Below are 16377 nucleotides of genomic sequence, written 5' to 3'. Positions count from 1 at the left end.
CTCTATGCAAACTTAAAAGTAAGCTGTTATTTTTCCCATCCTAGGTAGATGACCCTGGCAAAACCAAATGCACAAGTAGGTTTGAGGGTAGAGCTTTCCCAGATGGCATTTTCTGGAAATAGGATGGTACTCATTTTATAGTGTGATATTTGTCTTTAAGAATTAGGGGGACTTCCCTGGTGGCGCAGTGGTTAAGAATCCACCTGCCAACGCAGGGGACACGGGTTTGATCCCTGGTCTGGGAAGATTCCACACGCTGCGAAGCAACTAATCCCATGTGCTGCAACTACTGAAGCCCGTGCACCTGGAGCCCGTGCTCCACAGCAAGAGAAGCCACCGCAATGAGAAGCCCGCGCACCGCAATGAAGAATAGCCTCCGCTCACCACAACGAGAGAAAGCCCGCATGCAGCAACGAAGACCCAACACAGCCAAAAATAAATAAATAAATATATTAAAAAAAAAAAAAGCATTAGAGAGGACATGATGTACTGGGTTAGGTTAAGATTTGGGCAAGAGAAGATTTCCTGAAAAAGAAAAAAAAAATGCTGGTGCTGTAGCCAAGTTTCAGGGAAAGGTGATCTTTCTTAAGGAAAATGGAAAATGGACAATAAGGTGGTTAATGGGATACGATCTTCTAGTAGTGCCTTCAAACCCCCAAATGGGCTATCTTCCTTTTAGTCTTGGGGGCTTACCATTAAATACAGAGGATATCTTGTCTTATATTACGGAGGTAAACCTGTTTGGAGAACATATCATCATCGTCCAGAAGTGAGGCCTCTAAGCTCTTACGCACGTATTGTGTGCATGCTGCACTAGCTGGCGCAGCTCCAAACACACCAAGGACTCTTGTGAGTGAGGAACAGTGTGGGGAGTTTTTGACAGATCTTCTGGATAGCAGTCACTCTCACTCACTGGATTATGAAGAATCACATTTATTAACTGCTGAGATACTAAAGTTGTATCCTGAAAAGAAACGCATTCCTTAATATTTCTGTGTCCCTAAGAGTGTCTGGAAGGCTTTTCCTATACCACTATCCCCCTTTAGACTGGTTATTTCCCCCAGCCCCAAGACTGAGCTTCGTGAATACTCCAGCCTCACAGCTGTAAAAATTTCAATGGGTGAGAATGGGTAGTGGGCACATACTGACATAAGGCTCTAGCCATACTGTCAGAGTTTGAATTTCCATCCTTCTTCAAGAGGAGGGCAGAGAACCCAACAGGATTAACTGAGTCACAGGAACCTGTTTTAGGATTAAACATTATTATCTATATAATACCAGAAGAGCTGTTCTTCTGGTTCCAAGAGTAAATACTGCATATAATGAAAGGCACAGCCACATTCTAATGTGAAGGTAAGTCTGCATCCTGTTGTGTAAAGACCTTTCCCTTGATCGACTATATGATTTGTTAACACCCAGATATAGGTAAAACAATTAGGGAGGCTGCCTGTGACAGTAGGCAATACTGGTGAGAGTATAGGTGGTGTGCTGGGGATTACCGCAGCATAGGATTCCAGCCAGGATGTCCAAGTGCAGAAGGAAGCCATATGATAGATGAAAGGTCATCCACACAGAGTGTTACGGGTGTGACGTCATAGGGATGGTTCCTGTAGTGTGTGCATTGGCTCAGTATGTGGCTAGGGTCACTGAACAGGCCAGATATAGAAAGTATTTCCAATGGCTTGAAACTCAACTTTATGTGGAATCTATAGTTATGAACCAGTATCCAAGGTTGTGGTCTTAAGAAAGTTGAAAAGAGGATTGAGTAGACCTGAATCTGACCATTTATCTCATTACTTCTCAAGAACAGAGCATTTCTTACCTGAGATGTGCTTTATGGAGCCACCAGGCTCTCCAGGGGCACAGACTCTAGGACTGAGGCTACTATTTGATGAGCATCAAAGGGAAGTTCCTTCTCCACTCCTCCACAACTTTCACTGATTCTCTATTCCCTTCCTCTGGAGCCATCCCTGCTAGGAGCCCAGGTGAAGCTGTCTGGAAGGTGTGGCCTTGACCATTATTATAAATCCAGGTTAGTGGGACAAAGATGGTTTTCACCAGCTCACAATATTAGCCCAACTGACCTGCATGGTTCCTGAGACTGTTTATTCAAATTTCCCTAGGGGAGTGTACAATCTCATGCCAAATCTTAGAAGAGCAGACATAAATCACTATCATACAAGATGCCTGATCATTCTCTTCCAGTGGATCCTGAGAACGGTTGTGGCCCATGTGGACCATGTCTGACTGGGAAAGTGGCTTCGTAAAGACCACATGAGGCAGCCAGGGATCCTGCATAGCTTGCCCTTTCAATCCAGCTTCTTGTGCAGTGGTATAACACACTTCTCAGTCTCCTCTTTTAGGCAGGATAACAGAAATGCCATTTTTAAGCCTCTCCTCAAAATGTGAGTGCCTGTATCTCCACTGATATTTAAAGCTGAATTAGGAATCATATCTTTTTCCTAGGATTGTAGGTGTTGGGTCTGTAGGCACAAGGTAAGCAACTCTATCCCTGAGCTTTGAATTGGCTACAAAGCCACCAACCAGACACAGAAGCCCAAAGAACTATGTTTATGAGGCAAAACTGCTGTTGTGCATGATTACCTTTTATCAGAAAGGTGGGTGTCCATTACACTCGGCCCCATGCGATATTCTGGGAACCTGAACGCAATGCAAGGGTGAAACCGTGAACTTCAGGATGTTATGAATGAATCTGAGACAGAGAGACCCAAGAGACAGTATAACAGGACAAACTCAAATCAAAGCTAAGGAAATATCACAGATAGTCAGTATGAAAGACTACACTGAAAAGGAGCCCAGGCATAAGACAACAGAATGGCAATAGAGGAAAAGCACACATGAGCACAAAGGGTTTAAAGTGGAGAGAGGAAAACTGAGCCTGGAAGAAGACAGCGGCCTGAGTTCATAGAACCCCTGTGGTCTTGGGTTTCATAGGAAAGGGTCCAATGAAGTGACCAGTCCAGCTTGGAAAAGGCCTGTGCACCTCGGGCCCTCCATAGTCACTTGACAGCTTCTGAAACTGTAGTAAGAAATCTGGATGCTGCAGAGAAAAAAACTCAAGATGGAAGAGGTACTGAGAATGTTTTTTTAAAGAAATTGTAGAGAAAGAAATACAGATGAGTATAGAAAATTGAAAAATTGGTTTCCACTACCAAGTTGCTTGTTTGTGTTACTTCAGCAACAGTTGTTTCAGAAATGAATGAGAATAATGAATAAGCAGTTAGGGATGGCAATAGCTTTTATAGACAGTAGTTAACAGAAATTTTGCAGCCAAGCGAAGAACAGAAATAGGTCAATACATGTTGGGAGGCTTGGTAGATAGCAGAAAAATAAACTGTGCTTTATATGGAGGTGACAGGTGTGTGTGTGTGTGTGAGTGTGTGTGTGTTAGGCTGAATCTCAAGTGTCAAAAGAAATTTCATGAAAGAGTGAGAGTAACAGAAGATCAGATCAGGGTCCCAAAGGCATCAGGAAAGGATGTGCCCTGGAGCAAAGGTGACATTAACTATAAAGAAGAAGAGAAATGCTTCATCCTATGAGGCAGAAGAGCTGGGAATATGGGGAAAATAATAACACATCAAGTTCGTGCATTTTGTATATAGATGCTTATTTCAAACTGAGAAGCCCTAGGTTATCCAGTAAAATATGGTTTCTCCAGGTGGGTCGTTAAGTCAAGTAAAGTGAGGTTATTGATCTCCTTCCCTAAATCAATGGATGCTTCTTTGTACAAGGGAAAAAAATGGAGGATGCAGAAGGTCAGCAGCAATGATTCAGGCTCAGAACCCCTAAAATAAAATGGCTCAGAAGCAAGTAAAAGAAAACAAATTGAGGTCACATTTATCTTGCTAGATTTCTGGATCAGGATGACATTTTGAGCACAGATTTGAATTCCACCCTCAGGTCTTTGATATGAAAAATTTTATACAAAATATTTCAAATATAAATTTGAAAGAATAAGATCATGAACACTTGTATACCCATCACTTAGATTCAAGAAATGTTAACAATTTGCCTGAATTGTAAACATTATGTTGGTGTTTATCTGTATAAATTTACTGCTGAACCATTTGAAACTGGGTTAGATACCATGATATTTAGCCACTAAATACTTCAGCATACATCTCCTATAGGAAAAAAGTCTTCTATAGAGCCTCGATACCTTTATCACCACCTAGGAATATTATCAAAAATACCCTGTTATCAAGCAACTACTGGGACATACGGTCAAATCTCCCAAACAGACGAACAATTGCTTTTATAGTGAGTTTTTTCACACTAGAATCCAATCAAAGCTTATGCACTACATTTGTTTTTATATCTTTTGTTATTTTTAAACCAGAACAGCCACCCACACACACATATATTTTTTAATACCCGTGACGTGGGGATTTTGAAGAAATTCTAACAATCACCTTATAAAATTACCATATTCCTGAGGCATTGTCTCTTGCAGCATGGTTTAACATGCTCCTGTGTCTCCTGTATTCCCTGTATAGTGGAACTCTGGACTAAAGTCTTGATTAAATACAGATGAAACATTTTAGGCAATGGTATTTCAAAGGCAATGCTGTTGCTTCACATTGCATCACACCAAGAGGCACACAATGTCGAGTGGTCCACTATCAATGAGGTAGTTTGATGCCAACAGCCCTCTATATTTTAAAGGTACACTTAACCCTTTTCAAACAGGAAGTAATCTACAGGATGACACTTAGCATCATCTAAACTTTCTATTTCCTAAAAAAACTTTCACCTAATGGTTCCAAATTCACTGATAATAACTGCCGGAATTAATTATTTCTGGATGGCAAAATGGTGATTTCTAGTGGCATCATTCCTTCTATATTTATTAGCAGGCGATCTGCAATACTCACATCACTTCCTCCTTTAAAAGGCAATGCAGTGGTCATTTGGGCTACCCACCAATATTCCATTTTTTTCTTCCTTCTGAGTAGAAGGAAGAAACCCTTAGAAGGAAGGACTAATCCACGATGGGTGGATTAGTCAGCTTTTGCTTCAGTAACAAACAATCCAAAATCTTACTGGCTTATAACGACAAACATTTCTTGCTCACAAGTCTGTGATTTGCCTGTGGCTCAGCTGTAGCTCTTCTGGGCTTTGCTCCAGGCTCCAGATCAGGAGCCTGAAAAAGAAGCAATGGCTCCTGAGGGCCTGCTCTTCTCTCGCTGGATGGCATGAGCTCCAAAGAGAGAGTAAAAGCCTGAGATGCCTTGTAAACCATCTGCTCCAGGCCAGTGTGCTGTCACTTCCACCCACATGGCATCAACCAAAGCAAGTCACAAAATCAGTAGAGGGAGGAAGTTTACTCTCTTCCTGGGGAAAAGGGGAGAAGAAAGTTATTTCCTAAAAACATTATACAATCTGCCATCACGGGATTGAACTTTTCTACCCTCCTAAATTGGGACATGACCATATAACTTGCTTGGGCCATGGAAATATGAACAGACATGTGGTGTATTTTCCAGCACCTTCCTTTCCACTGCCACAGCAGCATTCTAAATTATTGAGTCTCTGTCACTTTGCGTCCCTAAGTGAGGCTGACATAGATCAGAACACCTGCTAACCCAAGGTAGACATGTAGTAAAAGTGAAAAATAGACTCTCTTGTTTCAAGCCACTAAGATTTTGAGGTTGTGGCATAACCTACCTATCCAGACTAACACAAAGTAAAGTTTAATTCTTTCTTTTTAGTTACTAATTTTCAGAATAAGGAGTGGGTGTACTAAGAATCCCCACTGTAGCAAATAAGCTTTTTATTTCCCCCTTTCTCTTTTTTTGTTTTTCCTTTCCTTTTCTTATCTTTTTTTTTGAATATCATTATGGACTCATTTTGATTGATATGATCAATCATAAGCATTATTCTTTCGAGGCTCATATTGTCCCAGACTTGGCCAGTGAGAGTTCTGTCCTTTTAACAAGACGATTAATCTTCAGAATTTCCTTCTACTCTGACAGAGTAAGAAATCTTAAGCCCACTTTAAATTTCCCTGCTGCACACCTAGAACTTGCCACTTCTCTAAGGAGCCTTGGTTCTTTCTAGTGAGAATGGTATTTCAGAAAACAATACCTGAATGTCAGGTGTGCTCATTGCTACTGGAGTATATTGATTTCTAAGCTCTTTCATTGGACAGAGCATATTCTCACATTTTCTTTCTCTCCCTGTCCCTCTCAACACACACATATATGTATATGTGTATAGATAGATAGATAGATATAGAGATATATAATAGACTTACAGATTATATGCAGATAAATATAAATTACACAGATTATATCATATGCATGCTATATTTTATATAGACTATGTGTAGATGATATTATATATAACCTTGTGCTCTTATTGATATTTCCAACTCAGATTTTATATTATAGGGTTCTCCCCATTACCTTCTTTGTTTCTATTGTTTTTTTCTTTTCTCAGACACTGAAAAACTTGAATCCTAACACCATGAACAGTTTTGCTTATTTGCTTTTTTATTTGTTTGTTTTCTGGCCACACCATGTGTCTTGTGGGATCTTATTTCCCTGACCGGGAATTGAACACAGGCCCTCGGCAGTGAAAGCACAGAGTCCTAACCACTGGACCGCCAGGGAATTCCCTGCTTATTTGCTTTATTCTACAACATGCATACAATAATTTCAAAATTATAACATCAACAATAAAAGAACTGAGTGAAGTTTAGGATTCCCTTGAGTTCTTTTTGTCCTTAGAAACCCTGCCACCAAAAGATGGACTCTGTGAGTCAGAGTCCTGTGTGCAAAAGACATTTGAAATATTTCCTTTTACTGTATAGTTATATGTTATCTATTAAATATGCAATTTGGTTAACTGGTTACAGTTTTTAGTTGAGCAGACAAGATATGTGCAACTTGTCTTGCGTAAGGATCCTGGGGCAGCTTGCTCTGCCACCTCTTCCCGTCTTTCTGATCACCTGTGTCATTATCTCAGCTATTGGCCTGTCTTTTGTTCCTAAACTAAACTGTCCTCCCCTGCCAGGGAGCTGGCTGTGAAAAATGTTAGGTATTTAGTATCCCTACACCAATTTCAAAGAAAATCCTTCTTTGTTATAACTCTTGGGTCAGATGTGGAAGACTGGCCTGGCATGTGTAGAACTGCCAGGGAGGAGGACATGATTGCAGGGAAGACAGAGAGAATCAATGAGGAGAAGATGAAGGGAGAGAGTGACAGCTCAAGAGAGAAGGAGGGAACTAGCTGTGAATTGGAAGGGAAAGGCTGGTCATGGACACTAGTGCTGTGAGGATCCTCCAAATAAGGCTGAAGCAACCTGAGTCAGAACCTTAATATCTGCAGGCAACTGATTCTTTTTCAGCAGGTACTGTTCTAAAGACTTACCCCTATTGGCTCATTTAATCCCTCTGGCAACTAGATGGTAGGGTGTATGATTATCCCCATTTTACTGATGAGGGAAGTGAGGCAGAGAGAGGTTTTGTAATTCACCCAGAGTCATAGAGATATTGAGTGGCAGAGTCAGGATTCAAACAACAGAGCCTGGTCCAAACTCCAGCACATCATAAGAAGCTCTTCCTCCAAGAGCCAGGTAACTGGCTCTTAGAAAGTTAAAGGATTATTCAAGACCAGTGAGATTCCCTACTGCCTGTATAAACTGGTGATAGAAACTGTAAAGGGAGCCCTCCAACCATGTTTTCATCCCAGTGAAGCCCTTAATCCCTAAGTGACTGTGGAATAATTTTCTTGTTTAGAAACCACACTCTTACCCAACACCATGACTCAAATAACAGGCTGTGACAACCATTCTGAGCACAGACTCTGCTTGATTGTATTGTGGGGGGACCTGTGAGCGCAATCTGTATACGTGGGAAAATTATGAGATCTCAGACACTAGTTTGGTGTGATTCTGTAAGCTCCTATTTTTGCTTGTTTTTGTTTTCTTGGTTTTTGTTTACTTGCTTTGCATGTGTAATGTTATCCTCCTTCAACACATGGGCTCTCAGTTTTTCTTCTATTCAAGTATATTTAAACCTGGGCTCCAGGCTCACAATGTGGTTTTAGGTTTCCAACAACTCTCTCATCTCCCTGTGCTGGTTTTATAAACCAGATAATGACCATAGGGTACTCACTCCACTGACAAATCTTATATTTCAAGGGCACTCTGCCACATGGGAAGTAAGAAATAATAATGAAGCAAATTCCATGGATGTAAAGTGGTGAGAAAGCACTCTTCCTTTGGAGTCCGAATTTAAAATCATGTCATTGTGGGCTTCCCTGGTGGCGCAGTGGCTGGGAGTCCACCTGCCGATGCAGGGGACACGGGTTCGTGCCCCGGTCCGGGAAGATCCCACATGCCACGGAGCGGCTGGGCCCGTGAGCCATGGCCGCTGAGCCTGCGCATCCGGAGCCTGTGCTCCGCAATGGGAGAGGCCACAACAGTGAGAGGCCCGTGTACTGCAAAATAAAAAAAAAATAAAAATAAAACATAAAATAAAATCATGTCATTGAAACTTATGGTCTTTACTGTTGATACATTTTTTATATCCAGGACAAGAGTTTAAGCCAAGAGCCTACATACATCCATCTTTGGCTCCCATCCAACACCTGGGCTACTACCATGCAGCTGAGTCAAGCAGAGAGAAAACAAAGGAATGAATGCATGCATGAATGAAATAAACATTGTTCTTCTATTCTCCTTGCTCTTTGTTGATGTTATTATTCATCTGAAGACATAATGGCAGGAAGGGTAGAAAGGACCTAGGGAGAAAAGGGAAAGGGCTACAGATCAAGAGAAAAAGCTAGCTGATCACAATTTGTAGAGAACAGAATAGTCTGAGAAGGTTTGCTAATATCAGCAGCTGTATTCATCCAAGTGATACCAGAAAACCCAGAAGTCCCAGTGGATTATTTGCTCACATTCCAGTCTGATGTAAGTGTTCCTGGTGGGGCAGCTTTCCTCCAAGCAGTGACTCAGATGCCCAGTTTCCTTCCATTTTTGTGGCAGTTCCATCCTCAAGACTTGGTTTCCAGTATCACCACTGGTATGAATATCCAGTAAGCAGACAAGAAAAAAGAGAGTGGAGAAAGAGCACTTGCTTCTCAACCACTTCGTCCTATAAGACATTCACATTACATCCACACACGTGCCATTGGCACCCAGTCCCTTCTAGATACAAGGCAGTCTGGAAAGGTGGCCCCTGGAAGGGGAGCATGAATTCTTGGTGGGATGTTAGCTGTCTATGCCATAACTCTAGGAGGGTTAGTCAGGATCCTGTCCTGAGAACACTTGTTTAGGAAAAAAAAAATGGCACTGGTAAGGAATTCAAAGGAAAAAGGATCACAAGCTGCCATCTCTCAAAAACCCTAGACATGGGCAGAACAAACTAGCCTAAGTCAGTCAAAACTGTGAAGTCAGTTGCAGAAGACAATTCCTCTCTTCCTTAATGCCTTGCTCTCCCCTGATGTTCAGACAGGCATTCATTCACTGCTCTCACGGTGACCCCAAGCTCTTGGGACCCTTCTATTTAATGGTAATTCTGCCCCATTCTCTCAAGACATTGCTAGAAGACCAGCTAATCAAGAGCTAAGATGTACACAACTGAATTGATCCTGTCTTTAATATATCTGCATTTTTACTATTCTTTATTTTCATAACCTAAGGACTGTAGAAACCTTGGACCCCACGAAAATGATTAACTCATGTTATCACAGTCCAATTTAGGAGAAATTTGACAGACAGCTAGTCCTTTGGAAGCCCCTCAATCATAGTACACAGCCTGCTCTATGAGTGAAGTCAACCCACTAATAAAATAGTAATAAATAATAATAAAATACTAAAACTCATAAAATGTCTGTCATTATCATAGTTCCTAATATTTTACAAAGGCCTTTAATATGCAGGTACAAATCAAAACAGCAGTATGAAATAAGAAAAACATATGATCTCCATTTTACTGATGAAGAAACTAAGACTCAGATAAGCTAAATGACTTTCCTAAAGTCACATAATCAGTACAGAGCAGACTAAAAACTAAAGCCAAGATGTTTTGATTCCTACTTCAGTGCTCTTTCATAATTCTGAGGAAATGGGCCCTTGCTTGTGATGTTCAGTATTTCTTGGGTATTTAGAAGTCTCTGCCTTTCACATGATCTTCCAGCAAAAATTAGCCTGTTTACCTGTCTTCCAACCTGGTCTTACATTTGAGATCCTTTTCCTTATTTTCTCTTCAACATGTATTACCTCTACATTCACGTTCTAATTGTCCTCTTTCTCCACCTTCAATATTTTCTTATGGTCAATTATCTGGGGCGGGGGGGGAAAGGTTCGTATTTTGATTAAAGTGCCATGACATATTCCTGCAGTTATTTCCCAATGCACAGAAAAGTTTCCACGACTGCCATCCTTCCCAATCACCCTTGCCAATCTACTCTCCACGGCAGTAATGCACTCTTTCCCTCCTTTTTTTTTTTTCTTTTTAATCATGAAAGCTGATTGAACAAGCACTAAACTAACAGTGTTGGATTGTGGCAGGAAAGCAAGTAAAGACCTTTGACCCGACCCATACGGTTAAAAGAAGACTGTAGTGATAAGCCACAAGATGGGAGTAAATTCCTCCTTAAATTCCCATGCAAATCCAGTCTGTTACACAGCAGGGCTTGTGTGTATTTGCCAGTAACTATGCTTAGGAGAAAATCTGCCTTGTTTACTCCATTTTCCCAGACTCTACTTGATTCAAGATACTCTCCGTTCAATTTTCTTCCCATATCCTTGCCTTTTTTCCACATTTCTAATTCCTTTAAATAATTGCCTCACAATCTCTGTTCTTCCTTCCCTTTACTTTCTTTTGTTCATTTTGTTTTCCAGATTATTTCTTAGTCACACTTGATCTTAATATTTCTGCTCATTGCTTCCTCCCAAAATATAAAATAGGAAATCCCCAGAAGATTTTTCTCTATTATCCAGCTGCTCTAAAATTGAAGATGAGCTTATAGGACTGCAGTTGGCAAACTACAGGCCAAATCCAGCCTGTGGTCCATTTCTGTAAGGCTCCTAAACTAAGAATGGATTTTACATGTTTAAAGGATTATAAATCCAAACAGACAGAAAGGCCCACAAAGCCTAAAATATTTACTATCTGCCCTTCTACAGAAAAAGTTTGCCAGCCCCAGACTATGAAAAACTTCTGGTCTCTCATCCATTGCTATCCTCAGTAATCTTGATGATTCTTTGAGATTCTCTGCCCAGTTTTCAAGTAGAGGACACAGGATAACAAGGCAACCAACTGCAAAAAGGAACCAGAACCCAAGGCCCCTAATATTTTTCTTCATGTGGCATGACCATTATTAGAAGGGTTTAGAACTTCTTTTTATCTCAATTTATTGTTTTAGGGGTAGAGTATTTTGGGTCATAGAGAACAACTCCTCAGATGATGGCCTTCACATTCCCACTGTATCAGGGCTACACTGGAGAACCAGCATCCTTCTCTCCAACCAGGAGAGTAAGAGAGAAGCAGGTGAGGTGGACCAGCATGCAAGGCAGCAGGGAGGTTGTCCAGGAGGAGAAAGGTCTCAATCATTTAGCCTCCCGGTGCATCCTAGGTGGTGGCGACTGGGTCTCCCCCAGCCACACCAAGATAGAGACTGATCTGAAACTTTCCCGCATTTGAATGACAGCTCCTGGCTCTGCTTCTGATGCCCTGTTAGCAGGTTGAGGTGTCACTAGAGAAGTAAAGAGCCTGGGAGGTTGTGATAGCAGTGTCCCCGGGGTATTGAGGGTGTGCTGGTTGTGCTGACAAGCCTGACTGCTTCTCTGAGACAAATGCCAGAGCTAAGGTGTGTGTGAGTTTGTAACAGCAGATCTCAGGAAAGCCTCCACTAAAAACCCTAACCGTCATGAGGGGAAACGCTCTCTGCCGGCAAAATAGGATGAAAGCAAAATAGCAGACAACCAGCAACACACCGGAGCAAAAGCTTTATAACGAAAACCTACCTAACTGTAGGCACACACCAGCTGTAGAACAAGCTAAACTCGCATGTTTAGGTCCAGGCTGTGAGAGTAGATTTAGGAGACACATATAAAAACAATAACAACAATACCAATAATAAGGTAGAAGGAGAAAGACCTTTTGCTGGCCCAGAATGTTACTCTTACAGGAATGTAAGATGTCCATAGGGTGATTTTCATTTTTTAATAAATGTTTATTAAACCTATATGAACTGCTAATTTTTGACCTAGAGCTCAGACAGGAGAAGACACTCATTCAGGACCACATGGTTATAAAAAACAAGACAGAAAATAGAAGAACCGGGAAAGCACAGGGAGGAAGAGCACAGATGAAATTAAACAGATGTGACTTCAACTCTCAAGTCTTTTTTTTTTTAATTAATTTATTTTTATTTATTTATTTTGGGCTGTGTTGGGTCTTTGTTGGTGCGCGCGGACTTTCTCTAGTTGTGGCGAGCAGGGGCTACTCTTCGTTGCAGTGCGAGGGCTTCTCATTGCAGTGGCTTCTCTCATTGTGGAGCACGGGCTCTAGGCACGTGGGCTTCAGTAGTTGCGGCACGTGGGCTCAGTAGTTGTGGCTCACGGGCTCTAGAGCGCAGGCTCAGTAGTTGTGGCGCACGGGCTTAGTTGCTCCGTGGCATGTGGGATCTTCCCGGACCAAGGATTGAACCTATGTCCTCTGCATTGGCAGGCGGATTCTCAACCACTGCGCCACCACTTAGAAGCGACCTAATTTTGGGTGAGTTACCTCTCTGAGCCTTAGTTTTCTCATCTCTAAAGTTGGAACAGTATCTACTTTTCAGGGATCTTGTGAGGATTCGAGGTTGTTTTTCTAATGTAATTGGTTCATGGATGATTCCCTAGAGGGAAAGAGGACAGAGAGAGGAAGCTGTAGGTACTAGGTACTCTTACTCCAGGAAACATGGGGCCAAGGTGGCCTGAGTGTCAGGATAGCAGAAGTTCAGGCAGGGTTATATCCATATTTCCATATCCTTTGGGGATGAAAGATTAGAAAACTTGCAGTTCTCACAATCCATACTATGGTGACCATGGAAATTCCTAGCTGCAACATTTCAGCTCTGGGGCCAAGATTTCTGGACAGAACGTTTGCAAATCAAGCCCTTCCTTCATTGCTTTCTGGACATTCCAGACCCTCAAATACGTGTGCAGGGCAATGTCCCCTTCTTTTTCTGCCTCTAACTTTGACTCTCCTGTTTTCTGACATTCTCAGCCTCCTGGGAGAATCCTAACCACATCCATGTGATAAGAAATATTCCTGTCTGAGAATGAGGGTTAGGGAAGGAAGATGTGCCACCAAAATTTCTCTGGCCTGAGAGTGACCACCCATTTCCTGCACTGTGGTTATCTCTAAAGGGAGAACCGGGTAATATCCCTGCCTCCAGGTTTGCAAAGTCTCTGGTATTATCAGTAATGAAAAGACAACCTAAGATTGGTAAAAAAAAGTATCACTTTGGAAAGCAATAAAGTATACCCTGATGAGGCTGACTAGGAATATAACCTATGATTTAGCAATCTTATTCCCAAGTATATAGTCTGAAAACTCTTGCACCATGAGATACAAGAATACTCTAGCGGCACTGGTTATAACAGAAAAACCTGGAAACAAATCATGTGTCTGTCAAAGGCTAGGTGTATTAATAAATTGTGGTATATCCATATCATGGTGCACTACACATCTGTGGACATAAATAAACTGTTGTACGTCTAAGGACATGGATAAATCTCAAGAAACACAACGATGAGGGAACCAAACAACACAAAAGAAGGTTTGCACTTATATACAGTTTAAAAATAACCAACACTAGGTAACATATTATTTAGCTATAAAGAAAACTAAGGGGGTGATTTGTTACATCTGGAGGCTGGAAGAGGGGTACCATAGAGGAGGTTCACCCAAGCATGTTCAGAGGAACTGGCAATGTTCTCCTATTAAGCTGGCTGGTTGGAACTTGAGTGTTTATTTTATGATCATAATTATACATTTTAAACTGTCTGGATATTTTATATACATCCTTGGCTATGAATAATTTATTTCACAATAAAAGAAATTAATGTAACCCAAATGTGCATGGGGCCCCTTGCAGAGTAGCCTCTGCTCTTACTCTACACTGAGCCCAGGAAGAGCACCAGTGTCAACCTTGACAAATAGCACAAATTTTATTAAACGTTTTGTAGAAGATGGAAATGAGTGTTATATATTGTGTAGCACATGGCAAAAGTTAAACTTTCCCTTTCTTTAATCATCTCTATTCTTCCTTTTTTCCTGCACAAATGCTTTCTCTTTCTCATACATATGTCTCCTCCGAAGCCTTGAAGAAGCCCGTCTAGAAACTATGACAATCAATTCTTCCCACCTCACAGAGCCAGCTGTCCTGGCCAGCCCTAGCCCCCGCAGCATGATTGGGGGGCATTGACTGATACAGAATTTTGAATCTCATCAAAAAACTATTGACTACCACAACAAACTAATGTCAGAAAAGCAAAAGCACAGATGAACAGGAATCTGTCCCTGTCAAAAAGGAGTTACAAAGCCAAAGAGTACTGACAAGAGAGATGTTGACTATCTGAGGAATTGGCAAAACTAGTTTCATGCCATGAGAAACAGAATAGGTCCAATCACTCATTCACTCATTCTTAGTTCATGGTTTCACTTCATTCTTAGTGAGAGAATAGAAGCCACTGGATGTGAAGCCCCACATCTTCTGACCTATAAACCCACCTACTCACCTGCACTCATCACATCCTTCCTCCCTCTCTAAGCTCAACCTTTCCCTTGGGTTCTGGACTCCATCTATTCTTAAATCCTAGAAGATGTCAAGCCTTACATTACCTTTCTTCTCCTGAACCTGCAATTTCTGCCCCTCTCCTGGATTATCTTCATTGGCATGAAAACATAATCCACTATCTCTCTTTAAGACTATAACAACAATAATCCTCCATTGACCCACACCTCTCCATACCTACTGGTCCATTTCTCAGTTCTCTTCTACAGCCAAATTTCTTGAAAGGGTTACTTACACACACTGCCTCTGTTCCTAAATTCTGAATTTTATACTACTGAAATCTAGCCTCTGACTTCACTGCTCGCTGAAACACCCACTGACTTCCATGTTGTGCAAAGTTCAATGGACCCTTCTCAGTCATGTTACTGAACTTCTCAGCAATGGCACTCCCTCTTCCTTAAAACTTTTCTTTTTTGCTTCCTAAAACCACTTTCTCTCTTAATGGCTGTTTCTTCTCCTCAGTTTTCTTGAATGCTTCCTCCTCCTTGACCGAAATTTCAAATCGTGGGAGTCCAGAGAGCTTGTCTGAGCCCTCTTTGCTCTTCTCTCTACATTTTCTTCCCTAAATAACCTCATCAGTTTCCACAGGTCTACTACTTATGGTCTTTATACGGAGGCCTTTTAAATTTACATGTGAAGCCTCTGAGCTGTTCTGAGCTTAAAACTCATATCCAACTACCTGCCTGGAGGCTTCTCTTGGAAAATTTACACACATCTCAAATGTAAACAGAACTCTTATCTTTCTCCTGAGCCTGTTTTTTTTTTTTTTTTTTGAAGTATATAGTTGATTTACAATGTTGCATTAATTTCTGCTGTACAGCAAAGTGATTCAGTTATCCATACATATACACTCTTTTTTGTATTCTTTTCCATTATGGTTTAATCTTAGGATATTGAATACAGTCCCCTGTGCTATACAGTAGGACCTTGAGCCTGTTTCTTTCTCCTTCTTCCAAATCTTCCCAGATCAGTACATAGCAAGCCATTACTTCAGTGAGAAACATCCTTGATTCCTTTCCTTCCTTCATCATTCACATCTAAATCATCAAAATATCTGATCAACTTCTATCTTTAACATATAATCTCAAACCTACATTCTTCTGTCTTTACTGCCCTTGCATGACTCCAAGACAGTACCATCTCCTTCACTGTGATGGTGATGCTCCTGCAGCATCTTGTCACTCATCTCCCAAGTTCTCCCTCCTGAACTCCTAACTATGGGGCAACATCTCTGTGTGATCTCACTCCTGTATCTGTCCAGGATGCCCAGCTCATTCTATTCCATCCATATTTAACTCAGGGCCTCATTCTGCCCTTTCCTCTGCCTGAAGTCCGCCCCCCTTTCCCAACTGGGAAAGGCTTCTTGTTCATCTTACCCAAAGTACCTCCACCCATCAGCCTCTGTCTCAGCCTCTCATTTATTCCCTTCATAAGAAACTAATTACAAATGGTGGCTACTTCATTTATTGTTTTCTGCTGCTTTCCTTTTTGTCAATATCTCCTACCTGAATACATGTTTCACGAGGGTCAGGACCTCTTATGTCTTGTTTATTCTTC

This window comes from Orcinus orca, chromosome 1, assembly GCF_937001465.1.
Source record: "Orcinus orca chromosome 1, mOrcOrc1.1, whole genome shotgun sequence".
NCBI classification, from domain to species: Eukaryota; Metazoa; Chordata; class Mammalia; order Artiodactyla; family Delphinidae; genus Orcinus; species Orcinus orca.
This window is presented reverse-complemented; position numbering follows the sequence as displayed.